This window comes from Haemorhous mexicanus, chromosome 4 (genome assembly GCF_027477595.1).
Source record: "Haemorhous mexicanus isolate bHaeMex1 chromosome 4, bHaeMex1.pri, whole genome shotgun sequence".
Classification (NCBI taxonomy): domain Eukaryota; kingdom Metazoa; phylum Chordata; class Aves; order Passeriformes; family Fringillidae; genus Haemorhous; species Haemorhous mexicanus.
In genome coordinates, this window is record NC_082344.1 from 43,373,686 (window position 1) to 43,397,126 (window position 23,441).

Below are 23,441 nucleotides of genomic sequence, written 5' to 3' on the forward strand. Positions count from 1 at the left end.
GAATTGAGAAATGTACAAAAAAACAATCTATAAAGATCTGAAGATCTCAAGCTGGGGTAGTATTAATCAATGGATAGTTAAGATTGAGTTTGACTTTTTTCATCCTCTTATGTTTCACTGCATTCTCTGCATTAAATTGGATATTCCATTTTATTGTCTCTGTCACAGGTAGTACTTATTATGATCCTGCATAACTTCATGGACTTGTCACCTCACTAGTCACTTCCTGGGTAATTTGTGGTGTGAGTCTCTTGAATGGCATAGGTCTTAATCCTTACTCTTGTGAAACTCAATTAGTAATAATCTTCTCTATGACAGTTCACCATTACTCCATACTTTCTCTTGTCATACTTTCATAAAATTACTGTTCCATGTGAGAGACTGTTTTCCTCTAAAAAACAGCCTGATCCTGATTCTTCTTTGATGAATTATGGCTGATGGAAGTTATGCATCGTATGGAAGCCTAAGTAAATCAGATGGGATGGATCCTATGATTTGTCCATTCCCCTAAAAAATTCCAGCCAATCTGCTAGGCATTCCTTGCCTTTCAAATGCTGACTCTTGTCCATAACATCTTCTTTATCTGGGTAATTTTTAATACTTTTCTTCAGAGTAATTTGCACTAGTTTGTTTGCTGCAAATGTCATCTTAATGGTCTGCAGTTTTCCAGGTCTTCCTTGGAGGTCTGCTAAAAATTCTCACCAGGTTAATTATTGTCAAAGTCTCTGGTATGGAAGCAGTGTTAAGTGCAATTTTACACACCGTCATTATTCTTAAGGTCCTTCATCCTTGATTTCCTTTAGAACTTGAAAAAATACTGCCTGATGTGTAAGTAGTTTGTTACTGCTGATTCATATATTTATGCTGTGATCTCTTCCATTGACCCTTAGCTTCACCTTTGTACTTTCTAACTACTCTGTAAAAGGATTTGCCATATATGCAGCTCCCCAGCCTCTGGGTCACCACAGATGCAAAACATCCATTAGCTGTTTGTGCTTTTTTTATACCTTAATCTTTTGTTTATCTTAAAGGCACTGTGATGAGCTTTATGCTTCTGATGTGCTTTTACAAGGATTTACTTCTGGGTTTTTTGCTTTTTTAGTTTTTCTGCAATTTTTTTGTTGGCCTGTCTTATTTACATTTCTTCATGGAAACTTTGAGAACTTGTGATTGTCCTTTCCTGACTCAGACACAGCTTCACTGTTTCTTCTGATGTCTCATTGTCATTTTTATCATTACTCTAAAGACATATTGGTTTCATTTTTGACCTTCCTCATTTCTTTGTGGAACTGTTAAAGTTATTCTGAATCTTGGGGATTTAATTCATGTACATTTTCTACAATGCCTTCAAACATTCAGCTTTAATCTTGTATTTTTTTTCCTTCTAAATAAGTCCTCACATTTTACTATAGTGTCATTTTTTTTTAAATCAAGTATAACCACAATGATTTTTTTATTACTGTCATTTACTTTGGTTTTATTTCTACAAGGATATATTCAAGTGTGTGCATTATGATTACTGATAAAGAGCATCTGTTCAATAATAATGTCTTCTTCTGTCTTACCTATACACCATGCCTCCCAGTTCTAATATCCCAATAGTTGTCATCCATCCCTGCAGCTTCTGATCTCATTATTCTATCAATAGCCTTGTTTAAGGGCAGCTATTCTCATGTCATAATTTTATTTCTTAAGCTTCACATGTATCATTGCTTTACTCTCCTCTGTTTCACTGCCAGTGTATTCTGACAATTTTCTGTTGCCTCTTTCTTGAATATTTCCAGCATCTGTCCTAACCTTCACTTTAGGATACAGAATATTTTTACTTTGTGGTGGTTGAGCACATCATGAGTACAACAAATTTCAGCACATCTTGGCTTGAAGGCTTTCTAAAATATACATTGACATTCCTTTTTTTTAACTTTAAAATCTTGATTTGACCCACTTGATACAAAAGTTCAGCAACTGGATTTCGTAATGGTTGAAGAGAAGCCTGACCTTCCTCTATAAGCTTCCTTCCTTCCTGACCCCTTTCTGATAATCTTTATACTTCTTTTTTCACGGTATGAATCAAAAATACATTTCTGCTTTGCATCCTCTATAACATTTCTGTCTTGTCTTCTGCATTCTGGGAGAAGTTTCAGGAATCCTAGCTCAGAGAACCTCTTTTTAGCTTTCTATGCAGCTTGGTCCAATTTTGCTTCTGTAGCTTCTGGTTTATTTTTTCCTGTAATGCAGAACCATGAACCACGACTCTGTGATTTTCTACAAACCCATTTAGACACGTTGTGTGGTCCTCTTCTTTTGTACTCACAGCCATGTCACTGTCCATTTCTTTCAGAGATTACAAACTAACCTAGATGTGTAAGAGCAGAATTATTCACCCCTGTAACCAGCTGCCTCTTTACCCACGGGCTGCCTTGCTCAGCAAGGCTCTCCTTTCTACCACACATGGTAACATTTGAGAAAAACCTGTCACCATTTTCTCTTCCACTAGATAGACATTTCCATGTCACAAGACAACAGCTCCTGATTTGGAAATGGGGGATTTCCATAGTGCTTTGGAAAGATTCCTTTATTATCAGTATTATGTCTATGTTTCTTTTGCTTGATATTGGAGGGAAGCTTTATTTGTCCTGTAGCTGAGGTAATCTGTTACGTTTTACTTTAACATTTTGTCCCCTTAGTCTCCCTCACAGCTGAACTTGTAGTGTAGTCACCTTCTTTCTCTCTCTTTGCTGACCCATCCAGTTCAAGGGCTCTGCTCACCTTCTTTCCAGAAAGACCCAAAGCCTCAGGTGAGACTGTGTTGAAGGGGTCTGGAAAAGAAAGCACGAGATATTCTTTCAGACTGCCTAAAATGTACTTCTGAAACTTTTTTTAACTTCTCAGTCACATAAAGAAATTTGAACAAAACCAGAGTGTAAATTGCCACATTATATTGGGCTCATGAAAGAGAAGTGAGAAAATGACTGCTTTTGAACCTAGTTTTATGCCTTTTTTATCTTCTAGAAATGATTGCAAAAATGCTAAAAACCAAGAGATGAAGGTATGAAGAGAGTAAGTAAATAAAGGATTTAAAGATCCAGTTGTTAAAATTAGCCAATTCGTGACATTTAAAATTCCTTTTATCTTGTCTGGCCTAGGGCTTCTGATGCAGAGGCATTTCAAAATGCGGTTGCTAAAGTTAGATAGTGTTGACATGAAAACACCTTTAGTAGTTTTTAACAACATCCCATCCATCTTCTTACGCTTTAAGTATTTCAAGCTTTTACTTTATAAACCTCTTTAGGGTTTGGGTCATCTGTGCTGTTGGGACATTTTCCTTACTGCAAGTTTATCAACAGTTTTTAATCTTTTTTGATGTCATTCTCATTGGTGCATCTTCCTGTCATAAAGTTCAGATTTAGGTAAATACTTGCAGTAAATACTTTAAAATCTAGGCCAAACAAGTCTGATTGAGAGAAAAAGCAAAGAAAAAAAAATACTAACCAGAATGATAGATGTGGAATTTATGCAGTCTAAAGCTGGATCACACTTTTCTAAACTTTCTTCATCTCTGTGTTTGAGAGATGTAAAAGATAAAAATGTGATAAAAGCTTGAAGCATGATGATTATAATTTTATAAACTTCAGACTGTTTCTTCCAATGTTTATGCAACAACTTGTAACACTATGATGGCAGTTGGCAACTTGTGAAAAGAATTGCTGGTGATCTAAGAAAAACACGCACCTTAATGTTGTTTTACATTTTCTCTTCTTTGGCTGCCATACATGATTTATTTGTGTAACTGCACTGTGATTCTGTCTCTCATCTTTTAGAGCAGGGAGTTTTCTTTGGGGTGTACCCACAAAACAAAGTTTTAAAGATCAATTATGCTAACTAGTAAAGCTAAATGTAATAAATATTAAAGGTCATTATTTTTCTCTGGCTTTTGGTTTTATTTACCCACCATTATTTCAACAGTATGTTTAAATAATAACAAGCAGTATGTTCCATAAAAACAGATGACATCAATCCTTTTAGCTTAGATTAGGTGCATTAAGAAAACAATTTTTCTCCCCTTTATGTGCATTGTATTGCTGAATGGGTTTTGTCTTGCTTTCACCTTTTGCTTTTGTGTATTCATTCTGTATATATAGTCCTTATGGAGAAAGATGACAAATTGGTTGTTAACACAAAGTCATTTGTGAAGTTGAATGAGGTTAGATATAGGTCTCTTCAACATGTAGGAAGAATTTAATTAAAATGAAATTAAATTCTAAATTAAACTCAAGTAATAAATGGATGTTATCCAATGTAGTAAGCTGTTCTTATAAGAAATGAACCTTGCCCAGTAAACTGATTTTAGGTCTTGAGGCAAGGTTTTCTTAAATATAATTGCATGACTATCAAATAAAGAGAAATAAGTTTTGGAGGCTTTTAGATGTCTTTTTTTTCAGTAGTGTAAAGTGCCACAATACAGAAAAACTAAATTCTTAGAGAATGATAAAATCCATTATTTCTTGTAAAGGTGGGATTAAATATGGTAGCTGTAAAGAAAAAAACGTGGTCTATATAAGTGGGCCATATAACTTTGCAATCCATTTACAGTGTCAATGCTTCTTCCAAACATCCCATTATATTTCTTTCCAGCCATGTTTTTTTTTAGAACTAGCTAGTAGCCTAAAAGCTGTGAAGTATGAAGAGCAAGTAATATATTACATATGTTTTACATATGAATCCTTTTAATGTTAGAATGCTGAGGCAAGAAAGAAGTTCAATTCTAATGCTGCTAGAAGTAATGTAGAAACAAAAAACAAACTATAATTTCATGGTGGAAAAATATTAAATTTTCACTCTTTTCATAGGAATTTCTTGCAAATTAGGAAATCAAGGTGGGAAGACAATGCATTTCCTAGAGCTTGTATTTTGCTATGAAGTTAGAGCACTTTGCTGAAGTGCTGCAAATACATTTATCTCTTCCAGCCTGGAAAGTACTAAAATGATTACATGCTATCTTTGTTCTGCAAGCAAAGACTTACTCACACAGCCTTATTTTATCCTTCAGAAGGGAGTAGAAATATCATTGAAAAAAAAAAACAACATTATGCATTTGAGGTTATTATCGTCAGTGTGCTTCAGTTCAGACTGCAAAGTGGAATTTTGCAGAAGGTAGGATGTTCAATGTAGATTTTTTTTTCTCTTAATGAAATGGTGTTTAAATTGCTACTTTCTCCTTTTTGATTTCTGTATAAATGATATCAGGACAGGGAGTCTTCCTGTTTGGCACATGTTGAGCCATATTTTATTTTATGTAAAACATGTTATGCTTACATCCCTACATTTGTACTCCGGGAATTGTACATAGGATGTAATAAAAGATCTTGCTGTAAACAACAGAAAAGATTAAACAACTCTCAAAACTGAAATAATTAGTTAGATTAGGTAAAACATTTTCTTTACCTTTTGGGTCAATATGAATATTTTATATTGACTGACGGATTTGGATAGTATTTCTTCTGTTTCCTGATACATGTCAGCATTATGAAAAATATTTTATTACTTTGAATAACTAACAGTAAAAATGTATGTGTGCTTTCCTAACTAGCCCTCTGCAGAATTTTTTCTCTCTCCACATAAATAAATATCAAAAATCTGGGGATTTTAATAAGATGGTATTTCTAACTGTGGCTTGAGGGATCAAAGTCAGGCTGTTAGACACCAAGATTAGATGAATTCAAGTCAGGGACTTCCACATCCCATGTTTAATGTCCAAAAATCTTGAAAATTTTATGAAATCACCAAGCCTTCTTTCTCAACAGACAAAAATTCACTAGTACAAATGTCTGTGACTAGTTAAACTAATGCTTATCAAAAAAAGGGATGCAGACTGAAAATATTGCAAAAATTATGCTGCAGCAATATGTTCTTTCTTGTAAAGGACCAGAGGATTCCATGGAAATCAAAAGTCAAAGGTTCTCAATCCTTACCACCTGCTAAAGAAAGTGAAAAAAAAAATAAATAGCATAAATTGATGTGGATGCCTCCATCCTCAAAAATAAATTTTAGGAAGTGTCTTTTCTGCATTTTTTCCAAGTTTTGGGGTTTTTTTATATGATGAGACTAGAATTGTGAAATTTCCCCAAATAGTATATAATAATACATAATATCTACTCAATATAGAACATTTGCCTAAGATAACATCAGAACTGATATCAGTCATCCAAAGACCAGCCCTTAAACTGACAGTTTAACTGATCTCTCCACAGGAAGTAGTTGGATTTTTTTCAGCTTCAAAGGGCATCATGGTAGTGATGACAGTCAGTAAAAAAAAACCAGTATACACTCAGATTTCTCTTCTGATAGAAAAACTACTTTTTGTACTAGTTTTCTTTGATCTGTGATAAATAATGTCAGCTGTATGTTTAAGGCTTAAAAACTGAATCCAATTTTTTTAATCTCTTGAACAATAGTCAGACTACAAAGGGTGCTAAATACATAATAGCCATATTTCAACTGTATGTGTCAAAACCAGGGCCATGATTAATTTTTTAATGCAAAATTGCTTTATGAAAAATGTCAGCACCTTCAAATTTTTCTGACTTAATTAATTGAAATTGGTGAACCTGATGTGTCTAGTCCCTTTTGTTGGTAGTTAGGTGTATAAATGTATGGATGTCTTCAGGTGCCTTGTCCTACTTTCCACTTATAACATACTTTTCCCTTAGTCAGATGTGTAAGAGAGAAAGATTTTCCATTTGAAATAAAAAAAGGGATATGTTTTTAGAGAGGATGATTTGTTGTAGTATTAGATGTATTTCCATGCAAGTTCAGGAAGTGGACTTGCCACTGGCAAGTGGCAGTGCTGGAAGGAAATGAAAGTGCATGTGCATCTAAAGGGGGTAAAAGAAAAAATTTCTTTAAGCATTATTACTATTTTTAATTCATTGTGTTCACTGCTTAGTGGTGCAACTACTCCAGATTTCAAATACAAATCTTAAATGAAGATCACTTACAACCTACAAATGAATACAGGGTGTAAAAGGAGTTCTGTAAAATATGAGAAAAAAACTACCTTGTAACCAGAATGAACCTTAAATGAACCTTCATTAAGAATATTAAACCAGCTCCTAATAGACACAGGTATTGATCTAATTAACAGGAAGTGCATAGCTGAACAAAAAGGTCCGATAGAATAAATCCCTTCATGTTGACACCATGTTGGCACAGAATTTAGGCAATAAGAAAACTCTCAGTATCAGTATCTCCCATCTGTTCTTCTCATCCCCATCCCCAAATACTCTCATTTACAATCAAGTCACCTGGAAAAGCTTTTCAGCTTGCACATGGTAACACTGTGCTTTCATTGCAGAGTAATTTAGCAGGAAAAAAAAGAAGACGGAGACTCACAGCTTTAGGTTACCTTATGTTTTGAAAACAAGAAATACAATGTCATGAGAGAAGATGCACATAAAACACATTTTACTATGTACTCCAAGTATTAGAAAAAGATAGAACGTCTAGATTTTTTTCCCCAGTATAAAGCAGTGCAAAGCCATCCATTTGGATGTAGTGAAACCACACTGCCAGAGTGAGCTATTGACTGAACATCTTGTTCATCTCTCAAACAATATGCATTTTATTAATCTATCAGCCATTGTAAGGACTGAAAGAGCATTATATACTGCTTATAATATACTAGTAAACTCCTATTTATATTGATTGGTGACTCCCTGTATTCTTACAAGGTAGAAGATTAATTACATTATTTTTTTAAACTGCTGCTTTTGTAGTAATAAGCACGTGAAATATGATTTTACTGGTTTTCTTTTTTGGACTCTCGCATTCCTGTTTAGTTCTTCTCCCATTTCAGATTCAATTTCAAAAGAGCATTTTCTGTTAAAAATGGGAGATATTTATAAATTTTATCTGATAGAGTTGTAAGTGAGAAGTAGGTACTGGCACTGCAAAGCACATACATGTTCTATACACTCCTATCCATAGGCACATGTGCATGTACAGTGTGGAATGCCATATATAGGAGAGACAGACACATTAGTGGTTTTTTGGAGTATATACTGAAGTCTGGAACCTGGGTGAAAATGAGATCCAAAGGTTTTCAGGTGATACACAAAAATAGTTCCAAAGTCCTATAAAATGCTTTCAAAAGCTTTGTGAATCACAACTTAAAAGAGAAAGTTATTGTTGTTTTTGCTCCAAATAAGGTTTGCTCATAAAAATATATTATGAAAATCTTGAAACCTAATTAACACAAATAGATAGGACACATCCCCACTTTTCTATACTCAAATCTCTGAACTCACAAAGCATAGAACACTGAGGAAGCACGTGATAATTAGCATATCTTGTTCTGTCAAACCACCTACATTTCTGATTATTTCTACCAAAAAGTTTCAAGGTCAAACATTGTAACTGCATGTTCCAATTAGATAGCATACTTGTGTATGAATTATTTTTAACTTTGACTCTAGAATTAGTTGTAAGAAAAAGTCACATAGCAATTTACAGAAAAGGCTTTAGAATTAATTTTAAAGAAAAAAACAAAACAAAACATAGAGATTCTTTTTTTTTTTTCTATGTTACAGTCCCAAGACTATATTTTCTCTGAGAAACATTTTATATTTTTATTTTGCCACCCTTTTTTCAGCTTTTTGTAGGTATTTTTGTAGGCCTCAAGGTTATATATTCCCAATGTTACTAGAATTCTTATCCAGATGTGGGTGATCTGCAGTGTACGTGTAGGTCTTCACAAAGCAGTTGTATTTTTGTTACAATTTACAGTAAGCATGAATTTCCCAGCTTATGTCTTTACTTCCTAGAGCTGATCGAGATCCTACTTACACAAGAATAATTCCGTCCACAGCAAGGTAATTCCAGCCTTCAGTGAATATTTTTTCACTTCAGTTTCTACCAAGGAAAGAGAAAGCTACAAGGTTTTAGTTGTATGCATACTTTTGATCATTCCACCATTCCACTTTGCTGATGTATAAAAGTCATAATAATTATGACAACACATTTGCAATCATTTTAATTTATTCATAGCTGGACATTACTATCCTCAAAGAAAACTTTCATGTCTAATGAACACAGCTTGTTTACTCCCCCTTAGCAAACCTCATTTCAATCTCATTGGAAAGTTAAGAAAGCTTCTTTCCATTATTTTAGGAAAAATGGGGAAACATTTCTAAAATAAATATTAATAGAAGAATTCACTTCTAAAACTGTGGATTCTTCTGTCTTCTGTACATTTCAGAATAGGATCACCCCTATAAAACAATGTATAACATTAATGCATAAAATTGAGATAAAATATTAAATATCCATAATACGGCTTGTACCTCATTAGGACAGTATATGTAAACAAACATTATATCTGTGTGTCTGTGTTTTGTAAATAAAGCAATTCCATCTCTTTTGTAAACCTTGATGTTTTAAAGAGCATTGTTCCTTCCAGGAGTAAGTACACAAATTTTAAGATACTATTGACTTGGTGAGGTATCACTAATTGTGTACTTAAGGCCATATGCCACCAAAAAACCTGTCAGTAAAAGACTCTCTGTCTTCACAGCTATCCAAGTATACTGGAAAACACACAACCTTATTTCCAAGGGGTTTTTTTCTGAACTGTTGAAGTTGTTTTGAGTCACCTCCCTTGGTGATGCCGTATCAGTGCAAATGCTGTAAATAGATCAGTTATTTTTGCTGTGTGTTGAAAAAAAATGTAGTGGATCTTCTGTTTGATTCATAATTCATAACTCACATAATTCATGAAAGGGAGGTTGGCAAGATTCAAGTTTCCTCTCAGATTCTGATGGAGGTAGTGACCTTGGATAGGCTTTGAAGGTTACTTATCTTCTAAGGGATTAGAACTTTCCTGAATAGAAAATACAGGAGAGGGAGCCTTTCAGTGTCGCATTCAGAGGGACGTTAGTCAGTAGGACCTCTGATACCTCTAGCTACTTAAATGATGAGTAGGTTCTTTATGCAGCTCACCTTGTAGGTATTTACATTATAAGCACAGCCTGGCACTTAAAACCACCTCTTCCTCCACATTAGATTCAAAGAAACCTAGGATAGTTTAGGCCAGAAGGGGACTTTGGCTGAGACACTATTCAAAGCAGGGCCAATGGCAATATTTGCTCAAGAAGCTCAAGGTGTTTCCCAGAAAGTCTGAGTAGATCCAAGGGTGGATGTGCAAGGCCTCTCAGATACCATGTTCAGAACTTTTATGGATATGTTTTGTTTCCTTTCTTTTTTCTAGTCATATTTTCCTTTGGTCTTGAGCTGCAGAAATTGGACTTCTGGGTATTACTCTGAAGTTTTTTTTGCTGAATTTTAAATAAAGGTGATGAGAGGTACTTTTCAGACATAAAAATCGGGCTGTTTTTTTATTACAAGCAGTATTCTTGCACTATTTGCTTCTCAGATATTATCCTGTACTTTCTAGGTGTTATTGGACGTTCTTGATTGAAACTGAAATATATTCCTTATTATTTTAGGCTGTTCTTGCTAATGTTGTTCCTTCAAATTGTGACTATGAGACCCTTCACCCTTCATGTAATGAAACAGTGGCAGTTTTTACACTGATATTAAGATAAATTCAGAGAGCAAAGATATACAAATGTATGAGGGAAAAACATCATATATTTAAGAAATCAAACCTAAGTGTTAAATTATTGCAGTCTATTTAATTAATTGTTGTCTATAGATAGGTAACCTGTACATCAGACAGAAATTAGTTCTAAGAGAAATAATGGAGAGCTATATCTAATTGTGAAAGATACAATTCATACACAGAAAAATTAAGAAGAATCAATATGAATGTTGTGTTTAGGATCCAGGAAGACATTTGCATTTCTTGTTTGGTTTTTTACTGGTTTGTTTAGTTATCAGAAATATTTTTGGCCAAGGCTGAGCCTTAAAGGGTTTTAAATTGGCATAGGCAATAGTTTGTAGACCTAGGCTATTTCTGTAACAATGAAAGTAGTTATCTTGGATACTGATTTTCCACTATTCTTGATAACTCTTAACATTCAAGTTAGAATCAGTGGGTACTGAGTTTTCCATAACATCTGAGGTGGACAGACAAGAACATTCCTAAGCAGGGGAGATAAACTGGCTTTCTAGAAGATGCTACCCAGATCAGTTTGCCTTGTCACAAGAATAGTGCCTGGATGACTAAAAAAACCCTGAGCTTTAAAAATAACAGAGATTCAACTCTGTTGCCAAAAAAAGCCAGAGACACTCTGAGAGGTTAAAGTAAAACGTGACACTTTTCTTCATCTGAATTTGTAAGATTTCAGTCATCTAATTTCCACCATGCACAGCACACTAACCACTGAGGAAGAGATTATACAGTGCAATATTGCATGATCTGCCTAATGTTCTGAATCCCTCTTATTGGAGAAAACAAGGATTTAGACTACAGTTCATGCAAGTCAATCCAAGGGCATGCTAAGGAATGTGTTGTATTGATTTAAGAAATACACTGGTTCTCTCCAAACAGATTATAAAAGTATATGTTCTGTTGTCCTGATGAAAACACCAGCACTTTTGAAAAATCAATTTTTTATTTTTACAATCCATGCATAATTAACTGTAAATAATAGAAACAGAAGTGCTTGTCTAGGAAAATTAAAGCAGGAAAAAAAAGAAATTAAGAACTATGATCAGAGTATCAAATTGCCCTGCAGGTATGAAGGCTCTGTTCTAGTCTAACACAAGTAAAACCTAAGTACAAGATTATGCTGTACAACAATGAAATTTATTTACAGTCCTTAGTGATTAAACTGTACTGTGTTGAAACTCTACAAAAGTGACTGATGAGGCAAGCATCTACAATAAAAAATTAAAGGAACTGTACCAACCTGACATTCCTACTGCCTACACTTCTCTTCAATAAAAGATGAGTTAATAAAAACTTTCTAGGGCTTAGATTACAGTTGTAGAATTCTCTGGATGAGAAGTTTCTGCAACAATTTTTACTGCCTTGACCCTTCCTGCCTCTTGACCTGTTTGAAGAGAGGAAATCCGTGATAAGTTAGGTGTTTCTGATGGGTTAGAGCTTCCTTATAAAAAACAAAATGTGAGTTCAGAATTTTATGACAGCAATTTCAATATGTTTTCTCTGCCTATGCTGAAAATTAGCATCAGCTGTTTTTCAAACACCTGAGTCACTGCTGAAACGGTGTATTTTAATTCATTACAGATTGCACAAGAGTCCTTAAAACTCTTCGTGTTCTTCTTAGCTCGCTATTGGTCGCAGTATCAGACACTCCCTACAACACCTGGTATAATTTGATGAACTGGAGGAACTTTGTCCTTTTGTCTACATGAAATTGGTTTGCATGTATGAGATATCATATGACAACAAGATATTTGATGTCTTAGATGCTTTTTATATGCAACCCCCTGCCACAGCTAACAGCTTACATTAGACCAGGTTGCTTAAACCCCGTCCAACCTGACACTTCCAATGAGAAATCCACAACTTCTCTGGGCAGTTTCTTGACTTCCTTCTCAAAAATTCTACATGCTTAAGCAAAGATTTTAATGGAATTGTGAAATGCAAGTGAAGACCATAAGCATGGCTATGCCATGTCCTACAGATCATTCCCTCAAATTCCTTTGGAGCAGAATAACTTTTGATCTGGAACGAGGAGTTGTGTGTGCATTCATATTGCCTGGGAGTCTTATCCGATTTGTTTTGACAAATAGGAAAAATATGGCATGTTCATTTTCTCCAAAGAACTAAAATGGGAGAGTTGTCAGTATTTTTGTTAGGCTAGTTTGGTTTGAAATTGAAGAGGAAGGGAGAAAAGGGTTTTGTTCCTTTGTTTTTACCAGGAATAGTCTGAACTGAGCACCTCTGAGATAGTGAGGGTTCTGCATACTCATCCTTTGCTTTTCTTGTCCAGCTAATGTTTGCTGCTTTCCATCCAGACACCTTTAGGGATGAAAATCTTTCAAATCGGGTTGATGCAAATGCATTTCATTAGTTTTGGTCAACGGCTCAGATACTTTTATTTTACATTATGTTTCAAAGTAATTATTTTAAAACTTATGGGAAATAACTTCAGATGTTATCACTGTGCATATTGAAATCAGAAGGGTTTTTTTAATTATTATTTTTATTTTTTAATATCCCTCATAGTAGCATTTGACTATTGTGAAAAAATTCAACAGATTTTTTTCAACTCTTATCTACAGGTAGAACCTGATAGCAAGTATTAGACTGTCAGCACATCTCTAAATTTACTTTGATGCAGGCTGGCAGAAGCAATAGGTACAGCAAAACTAATCTTTCCAATAACATATGTCTCCTAGAAAGAGACAGGACTGTATGTATTAAAAATAGCTCAACTGAAGGAAAAAATATATTGACTAGGATTTTCTTATCTGATACTTACTTTTATGTACTGGCAGCCTACCTTCTTTTTCTCTTCACTTCTCCCATGAGGAATAAAAAGAGGCCTGTGCTCCTAGTAGATCTTCTTTTATATTTTATTAATAGTATAAATACAATATTGTTAAAAGGGAAAAAATTTTTTTTTGCTTCCCTCTTCTAGTTTTTGGGATCAAAAAGTGAGGTATACTTAATTTTGAAACAATCACACTTCTTTCCTCCTCACTGTTCGCTAGTATTTACCTCCAGAGTAATATGGTGAATAGCTCTGTAGAACAAATATTTGACTTACTGCACATTCCTTTTAATAATCGTATTAAATATGTAGTTTAGCTTCCAGTTATTGTCTTATCCAATTATTTTTTCTCATTTCTTAATATGTATAAAGATCTATTTGTGATTATATTTTTAAATAGGAAAATCATTCTTACATATAGAACAGGAATTTCCTGGATGAGGGGGTTTATTTTAATATGAAATTAGACTTGACTAAAATGGAATTATAAATAAAAGATTGATTGCAATGTAATTATTGGAGAGAAGTGAAATTTCGGGTTATTAGGAAGACAAAACATTTCTTTTTAGGAGTCATCCATTCAATTATTTTGTTGAGTTGCAGTGATCTATACTGTAAGCAGGATGTTCTTGTATGAATGTTTCATGTTCAAACACAGATCTTCCAGATTTCCATACCACCCACATCCTGAGCTGTCTGAGTGGGAAGGCATCTGTCTCCTTGATAGTACTTCTGATATACCCATGTTTCCTCTTATCTATTGAAGATCTGGAACTCACTCATAGAAGGCAGACAGCTGTTTGCCTCCCCCTGCAACTCTGCCTGTGCTTCCTCCAAAGTTCAGCAAGCCTGGTTGTATTCCTTTATTTTTCAGATGGCTCTTGCCTGCTCCAGTTATACCCTCAGCTGAGATTCCCATTTCCGTCAAAGCAGAAAACATATTAAGTGCTTCAAACTGGCACTTACTCCTTAAAAATTACTTCCAGATTTTGTTTAATTCCTTTTGTGCTTTTGCATCTATTATATATGCTATAAATGTTGTTGCTGGTGCAGTTGCTGCTGATTCTGCTTTTTTTTTTCTTCTCTGAAACAATGTAACAAACAATGACAGGCTACTCAAATTCAGTGACTGCATTAATTCCACTTCTAAAAATGTCTATGAAGTAGCAAAATATTAGTCACATATATAGAGACAAGCACAAGAGAGATAAAGTGATTTGTCCTAACATTTGAAGCAGGAAAGAAACAAGCTCCTGTAATATGTTTCTTGCTTTGTGTGGATGGTTTTTAAGCTCAGCTGTCCCCCTTTATCCTGAAGAATTATTCCTATTTTAAAGCAAGTGTCTGTCAGACACAGACACCTTCTGTGGTTTAACTCCTTTGTAAGGTAAGAGTTAAGAGAAAAGATTGTCTCACCATTCATGGTTTCTCCAAAGTAGATTGCATCTCCAAACTGGAAAACAAACTTGGAGAAAATATTGTCTCATAGTTCAGTAAAAAATGTGCATTTTTCCCCTCTCATCTCTGCACCAGTATGTCAAAGGATTAGATAGAAGTATGGAAGAGCATTATGGTGAGACTGAAAAATGAGAATAAAAGCCAGCACATATCTCAGTACCTAGGTCATGAGTATAATTTTCTTAAAACATCACCTATTTTTTGTAGTCAGTGGAAACATCAGGGCAAGTGGCATTCCAGGCTTGCACGTACTTCCAATGGTCATGGTTGAAAACCTTTCCCTGTAACTGAGTCAAGGCTTCACTGGAATATCAGGAGCAGGGTCAGATGTTCCTGACATGGGGTATATAGGCAGTACACACAACCACTGCACAGTGTACAATGCACTTGAACTTCCTATGTAGTTAATGGTGGAGAGAACACTCTGAAAACCTGAGGTTATCAGAGGAACCATGTCCACTCAAATGCTTTCCTTCTCTAATTTACTCTTAACTGAGATACTGCTAAGGTATCTTCCCCTGGAAGTAGATGGGGATAACGAATTGTCAGTCTCTCATCTATCTTCATTTAGACATCCTCTGAGACTGCAACCTGTGTTTTGTTCACTTCGTTTTCATACTAACCTAGCAGCTGGAGCAGAATAACCTGGCATGGGGACTTGAACTCTGAATGCTTCATCGCCCAGAGCAAACTGAATCCAAGTTGAAAGGGAATACCAAGGAGTGTTCTGGTTAAAAGCATTTCTGTCCTATTGCTTAGGCAGGCAAACAGATTTATAGGTCAGGAGGAGAACAAGCAATTTTGATCCTGATTCTCACCTAACTCAGCTGGAAAGAGAGCAACTATCTATACTTCTTTTAGAAAGATTTGTTTTTGTGTCTAGCTGTTTAGTTAACTTCAATGGGAGTGTAATGCAGAGTTAACCAGAAAGCTGAGAGCAAAGCCTCAAGTTTGCCCTTCTGTTAGCTGAGTATAAAAAAACCCTCAAAAGGACACAGCCCTGCCTTGCCCTTGTGTGCCCCTTTGCTAACACATTTTTGACAGCAGGGAGCAGCCACGTTCAGGGCCCCACCAGCAGCTGACCTCTAGCATGATGGAGATACAAGGAGCTGATCCTGGGCCTGCTGGCCAATATTTGAGAGGGTTTCAAATTGAAAGTGGGCTCTGGCAATGACCAACACATGGATGACTTTCATGATTGTCCTTAAATCACCTGGTAATTTTTGAGGCTTATGTGAGCTGCCCTCAGTAACATCCTGACTTAAATCTGAGCCCTCAAGCCACAGAACCTGAATAGTCACTGGCCATCACTGTGTCTCAGCTGTGGGACCATCAGGCTGGTTTAATGCAGAATTGCTGTGATACTGTGGTCATCATCAGCCTGCTGTGTTTTGCCATATAAGAACCTGTTCCAATGATATTTTCAGTCCTGGCAGCTGTACAATACTGAGTGCAAAGCTCTGAGAGTTGCCCCAGGTCAATGTTGAGGGACATAGGGAAGCATCAGCAGCTGGCCAACTGTCCTGGTTTCAGCTGGGAGGGAGTTAATTTCTTCTCAGTGGCTGTTACAGTGCTGTGTTTTGGAGTCAGAATGAGAATAGTGTTGATAACACACTGATCTTTTGGTTTTTTGCTAAGTAGTGCTAATCCTAGGTCAAGGACATTTTTTTTTTCCTTGTCCTATTATTCACCAGAGAGGAGGTACACAAAAGAGACTGGGAGGGAGCATAGCTGGGGTAGGTGACCCAAACTGACCAAAGGGATATTCCACACTGGAGAACGTCATGCCCAGCACATAACCTGAGGGGTTTTGCCTGGAAGGATGGTAGATCTGGGTTCTGGAAGGGGGGTCTCATATTGGTCCGTGGGTGGTGAGATATTGTACCATGCATCACTTGGACTTTTTCCCCTTTATCTTATCATTGTTCTAATTATTATTAGCCATTATTATTGCATTTTCAACTATTAAACTGATCTTATCTCAAAATGTAAGTTTTACTTTGGTTCTCCTCCCCATTCCACTGGGATGGGGGGGAAGGAATAAAGGGCAATTGAGCAAGTGGTTGCATGGTCTTTCACCTCCAGCTGGGTGTAAAACCATGACACCAGTGATAATTCACTATTTCTCAGCTATGTGCTGAGGATGCCAGAACTCACTAAATCACTCAGTAAATCATAATCAGAAATCGTGTCCAAGATTCACTGGAGAAGGAACACAGTCAGCTGAAGAGTAGAGGTTGGATCAGTGTGTTTGCAACTAACTTGGGTTTTAGAAAATATGAGGACTAGGCAACAGGATACAATCATGAGGAGTTTTTCTACACAGATTGTCTTAGGAATGCGGTTTGGTAGTGTACAGCACAGAAAATTTAGTATAGATAAATCCCTTATCTTCTGGACACTGTATTTTAGGATAAAGTTCAATGATTGTGCCAAAAACTGCTTCTGCACTGTTCGTTTAGAATTTGTGAATGAAGCAGAATTCAGTGATATGAACACCAGGGCTGGATAGGCAAGTTACTTAGCTAGGATGTTTTTACTTGCTTCTCTGATAGAACTGTGGAATGAGCCTCCCAAATTCAGTGAATATTTAAGATTTTATAAAATAATGTTTGTAATTGAGTTGGTAAAATTTTGTCTGTTTTGAATATATTTTCTGTTAATTAATGTATGTAAAAGACAATACAGATTTGATAGCATGAAAATACTTCTAAGTAAAAAGGAATTGTCCCTTCAACTAGATGAAAAAAAATATTTATTTTGGTAGAGAGACTATATATTTCATTGCCTTGTTATATTCTCTGTTAAAATACTACCTTATATATATAGGTGGTGACCACTGTATTTGGCAAACTAGCAGAGACAAAATGTCACTTTCCTCACTTAGTTGTTCCTCATAACCCTGTGGTAGTAAAACTGTATACAGCACTGAGGAATGTTTAGAAAATCTCGTAATGGAGTAAGGAAAATTCCTTTATATTCTAGTATTCGTTTTTTTCCAATATTGTGAACACTCAAAGATTTTAATTTCACACATTCCTAGTAAGTAAATTGTTCTCTCAGAAGGCAAATACTAGTGTTTGCACAAAGCCCTTCTGACCTCATTACTTAGGCTGCACTGAAAAACCCAGTTCTCCTTCTCCTCTCTCCCTCCTCTCCCTTCAGGAGGCTTTGGAGCCTGTAAAAAGAACACTTTTATGGATGTTTTTTGGCTCAATTGATGCAGCAATATATTATTAGCTTAGTGGTAACTCTCTCAAAATTTTATGAGGCTTCACAGAGTAGTTGAAATGAACATAAGTTTTATGTTCCATACCTAACAGATCATGCAAGTTTCTGTCATTATCAGTTAGGATATGCTTGATCAAGTTCTGACAGTTGACAAATGATGAGGTGTTTTTTCTTCGCTGTGATGCATTGAAAGTCAATAGATTATTAAGGGGACTGGTTCCCATTTTAAAAATACAGAGTGATTATTGTTACCAAAGCTAGATATATTTAAATAGTAGAAAAAAAAAAAAAAATTCTGTAGAAATTCAGAAAGATATTCAAAAACCAAGTAACCTGATGCAAGAAAACATCTTTAGTGCATTTGGTTCTCACAGCTGGCAGGTATTGTTCCTTCAAAGCTAAGTTTTGCATCTTCCTACCCATTTTGACTAACATTTTAAAACCTGAAGGCACTAAAGTATGCTTTCAATAAACATACTCATCAACTTTCCTTTGATTTTATTTTTCTTAGAACTTCTGTCCTCAAAAGAGGCAGAGTGGTATCACTGGATCAGAGGAGGAAGAACCTTGAACCTAGTAAGTGAGCTTAGACTAGATTTTTCCAGAGGGAAATTTATGCAAATAAAATAGGTCATGGTGTAATTATTTTGTTTATCACAGATCGGTGTGTTTATTTTTACTTCATGAAGATTTTTCTGATTTTTTTGATACGTTACATTGGCATTGTTTTTTGGGGTGATAGCTAGCTAGGGAATGAGCTAATCCAGCCCAAGCCAGGTGGGTTGCAAGCTTCAGCAAACTGTGCTTCTATGCATCCATCCTGCTTTGTGGGATTCTGACAGGACAGAATGGTTTATTTGTTTGGTCTGTGCTAGAAGATGAAATAGTTCTCTTTTTTAATAGAAATCGGGAAAGGGACACATAGGGAATATTAGGTCATAAGCTGCTATTTGCATACTAAGATCTTAATTATAGGTAAGTGCAAATTTCAAAAGGGATGTTAATTTCAATTATATGCTCCACTTGGTCCACTTAAGACCCCATTACTTTTTTCACTCACTTATCCCCATCGTGAGGATAAAATTAGGTTGTCCTGTGTTGAAGAAACAAGTGTACTGCCCTAGTTTTCTGTGAGGCAATGGGGGAGACTCACAGCCTCTTTTATCATGGAGAGCGTCACAGTGGCAGCACTTTGTTCTGTGTTGAAAGTGGAAGTGCCCAACATGAAACATGAAACACTGCTCTGTGATCTCACACCCTTTTTACACTAAAGCACTGGTTTCCACTAGGTGAGTGTACACTAAAGTGTGGCTTGCTCGCAGTACAAGAGCTGTACAAGACAGAATGTTACTTCCTGAGACCAAATTTTTCCTTGTTGTCTTTTTTTATGTGCCTATGGTTAATAAAATACAGTTTAAAAAAAACCTCCCTCTTTTTAATTTCCCTGGGGTTTAAATGCATAATAATGTAATATGAATTTATATATTTAGATTAGGTTGATTGAAGGTAAAATTATTATATTTTTTTTTAGTCTAGAGCTGGGTTTATACTAAACTTCAGCATAAATGACCTTCCCAAATGTATTCAACATCTGAAGGACGGAAAACAAAATTAATTTTGTCCTCAGTATCTGACTACTTGCATGTCAGTGGCAAACATACCTAAGGCAAGTTTATTGTGAAAAAGGAAACCCTTACGCCCTTCAGACAAGGTATCCTCCACCACATGCATTTACATGAAGCAAAGCCTCCCATGAGGTTTAGGAAACAGCCAAGGTAATAATCTTAGTTGTCCTGACCAATATACTATTTCTGAATAAAATAGGAGCAAGTAGATGAGATCTTTTAGTGAATAATATGACCTCCTTTGTTTGCCTACATAAGGAATTGGCAAGATATATTTAACTTTGTGAAGTACATGGCAATAATGCAGTAAGCCCAAAGTAAGAATTTTTTTTGAGATTATACATTTCCTGAGCATTTTATTCAAGTCTGCAAAATAAAACAACCATAAGAATTCATTCATAATTTGATGTTATTTTTCTTTGCTAATATTTTAACAAATATAATTATGGTGTAATGAATTATGGCTTTAAGAGGATCATATTTACAATTTTACTCATAAAGGATAATATCATCTCCCTGATAAGCAGTTAAATAGATAGCTTTCTTATTAATAGCACAATGATACAATCAAATGATGGGTAATTTCTATTACCCTTACAAATAGATAAGTATATAGATGTGAAAGAAGCATTGATGTGGAAAATGTTAAAATAACAAATCTTATTAGATGAAAGAATTTAGAAATAACTTGTCAAGAGGGTAATGACCTCAATTAAATTTTATGTGCAATTATAATTGGCATTTTTAATAAAGGAATGCCATTGCAAATTGCATATTTGATATAACATTACAGGGCATCTTAATTCCTCTCAGTTGCATTTATATTAAATAAAAATCTTTGAGATAATCAAGGAAGATTTATAATTTAGAGTTTTGATAATCTGCTCAGATAATAACTTTCAAATAGTTTCAATACAAACAAGAAGGGAGAAAGTTATCTGATAGTGATCCTTTTTTAATTTTTTCCTAAAAGATGCTGCTATTCAACAGCTTTTGTTGATGTGGTGGGTATTGCTAGATCTACTCAAGGTGGCAGCATCTTCTAGATGTAGTCAAATAGAATCTTTTATTATAATACATCTAATTTGAATCAAGAGAATTCACTGTGTGCAAAACTATCTATATAATTTCTAGAGAAAGTTCTCAAAATGACCCAGTTTTCATTTTTTGTGCACAAAGCTATAAGGGAAGTACAATGCCTTACATTGTCCTTCTAGTCATGTGCTAGTTTCTAACCCTCAAACTAATACCAAAATAGTAACTTCAAAGTAGTTGTGCAAATAAAAGCAATTATGTGTGTTGGTTAGGAGGAGGGGCTGCCTGTGGAGTCCTCCCTCCAAAACACTACTCATATAAGCTTCTTACTGATTTATATTGTCAAGTAGCTTTGTTGATATTCAACTTAGACTTAATAATAATGGAATTGTGCAGGTTTCGAATCTGGGAGAATATTACAAAGAGAAGAGTCATCTTAAACCTTCTCTCAATGTTTCATGTTTCTCCTTTGCTTACATAAAATGGTAGGGGAAGAGTTGCAGTTGTAAATGTAATAGTTAGAAGGGATGAGTTTAACTGGTGCAAGAAAAAGCAAAAAATAAGAACTATTGGTTTGGGGATGACATAGCAAAAAATAAGCTATAATAGTTGTTGGGAAAGTACTTAATAGAAATTCTAAGCAAAAATAAACGGTGTCTGTAACATTTGCAAATAAGCAGCTGGTACCATTCACAGTCTACCCCAATTACCTTCTGTTAATCTGGCACATCTTTAAAATGAAACACTGTGCATAATTTTTTATGGTTCAAATACTGCAGACTTTTCTTCAGGCACACCAAGAAAAGCCACTATCACAAGTGACCTGTGTAATTGAATGTGAGTTATTTTGGAAACAGATTTCCACAGAGGGAAGGAGAGCTGTGGCCATGGGGAATCCTCAGCATTTACTTTTTAAATTCTGAGTTGATAAATGAATGTATAAAGAGATAAACTGATATTGTTGAAAAAGAAAATGCTATTCGTTAATGAAAAGTGTATCATTTGTATACTGTCATATATATGTAGAGATGTTTGTAGATACACTTGGGATTTACTGTAACCCAAGGACTAGATGTTGATGTAGTTTCGAAGATGAAATGTTTTATGGATGAAGAGCAGAATACTGCTCCATCAAAGCACATTTCAACAGAAAACTCTGGAGGAGGGCTGCAGTAACAGCTTCACAGATTAGGTGAAATTTGGACAGTTAAGACCAAAAGCAACCCATAAATCCTGTGTCTAATCTAACTTTGGAGTAGCCTAAATTGATGTTATATCCACATTTTGGACTACAGTTTTTAATTCACCTAAACTGAAGATCCTTTCAATCCTTGTGGCTAATGCTCAGTTCTCATAAAACACACTTGGGATCCAGTATGACATTGAGAGTTACCTGGCTCAAGAGTGACCTTCTAAATGAGATAAAGTCATGAAAGCCAGTTGTAACAAGGATAAGATTTATATCAGCTGATCTTGCAGCTGAGTTTTCAGTTGATGTACCTTTTTTCATAAATAGTAATTATATTAAATTCCTTTCCAGAAAGAAGTAATCACATTTCTCAAAGTACTACCAGAGGTAGTAGGTTGTGTTTGCAATCCAGGGATCTAAACTGATCACCACAGTTTGCTGGAAAGTGTATTCTTACCATGTTACAAGGACAGTTTTGTTTCTTCTTTTTTGTTCAAAATTTTCTCTATTCTTTTTTTTGTTCAAAATTTCTCTATCTAGAGTCTCATTTAAAGTTTTCATGTATTAAATACAACATTTGAAACTAAATGTACACTTTTTGCAGGCTACATTTTTGACAGGTATGGTTTTTTGCTGCGTAAACTTCGCTGAACTTGTCTGAAACAAGCAATCTGTAGAAATCTGTGTTTCTGGAGACAAGGAGTGCTTGAAGTTGCAGGAAATTTATATTAGTAAGACACTTTGAAAGCTGTTCTGTTGCTCAGGGAAACCTTTCTCTGAGCAACAGAAAACACTGTTTTGTGAAATCACAGAACAATTACAGTATCCTGTAAGTTAATGTGTTGTGCTGCTAATTCAAAAGTATACTTCATTTTAACATCAGTTTTTCAAATTTAAAATATCTTACTGAAATATTTACTGAATTATTAATTTTTGAAATTATTTTTATCCAGTGCATAAGTGGACAGATAATCACCAAAAAAATATGTGCTTTATCCATGTCATCCAGTGTTTGTCTACTTGATTTATTGTATTATAAAATTCATTATTGCATAACAAGGGAAATAGTGGCAATATTCTAAGTTACATTTGGAAAATTAGTTGCTCTCCTATATCACCCCTTTTTAGCTTAGTGCATAACTATTATGTTTTAAAAATATTTTAAATATGATTTGGAATATGAAGCTTATCATAAAAGCTATCTTACAGTCTCATGACATCCCTGTGATGGTGCTTTCATGATCAAGTTCCCACACTGGAAGAACCAAAAGATGGAACCTTTTGGAAGGTACCATTATTTTTGTCACTACATCTTACAGTGTGTGTTTGTGGGCTGCTTTTCAATGAAGCCACCACTTTCTACTAGTCCAGTAAAAGATATGTCTGATGTTTTTAGAGCTTAAAGCTATACGTTCTGTTGTGACAATTTTGGCTGCCTAACAAAATCCTGACAGATGTTACTATAACTGGGAACTTGTG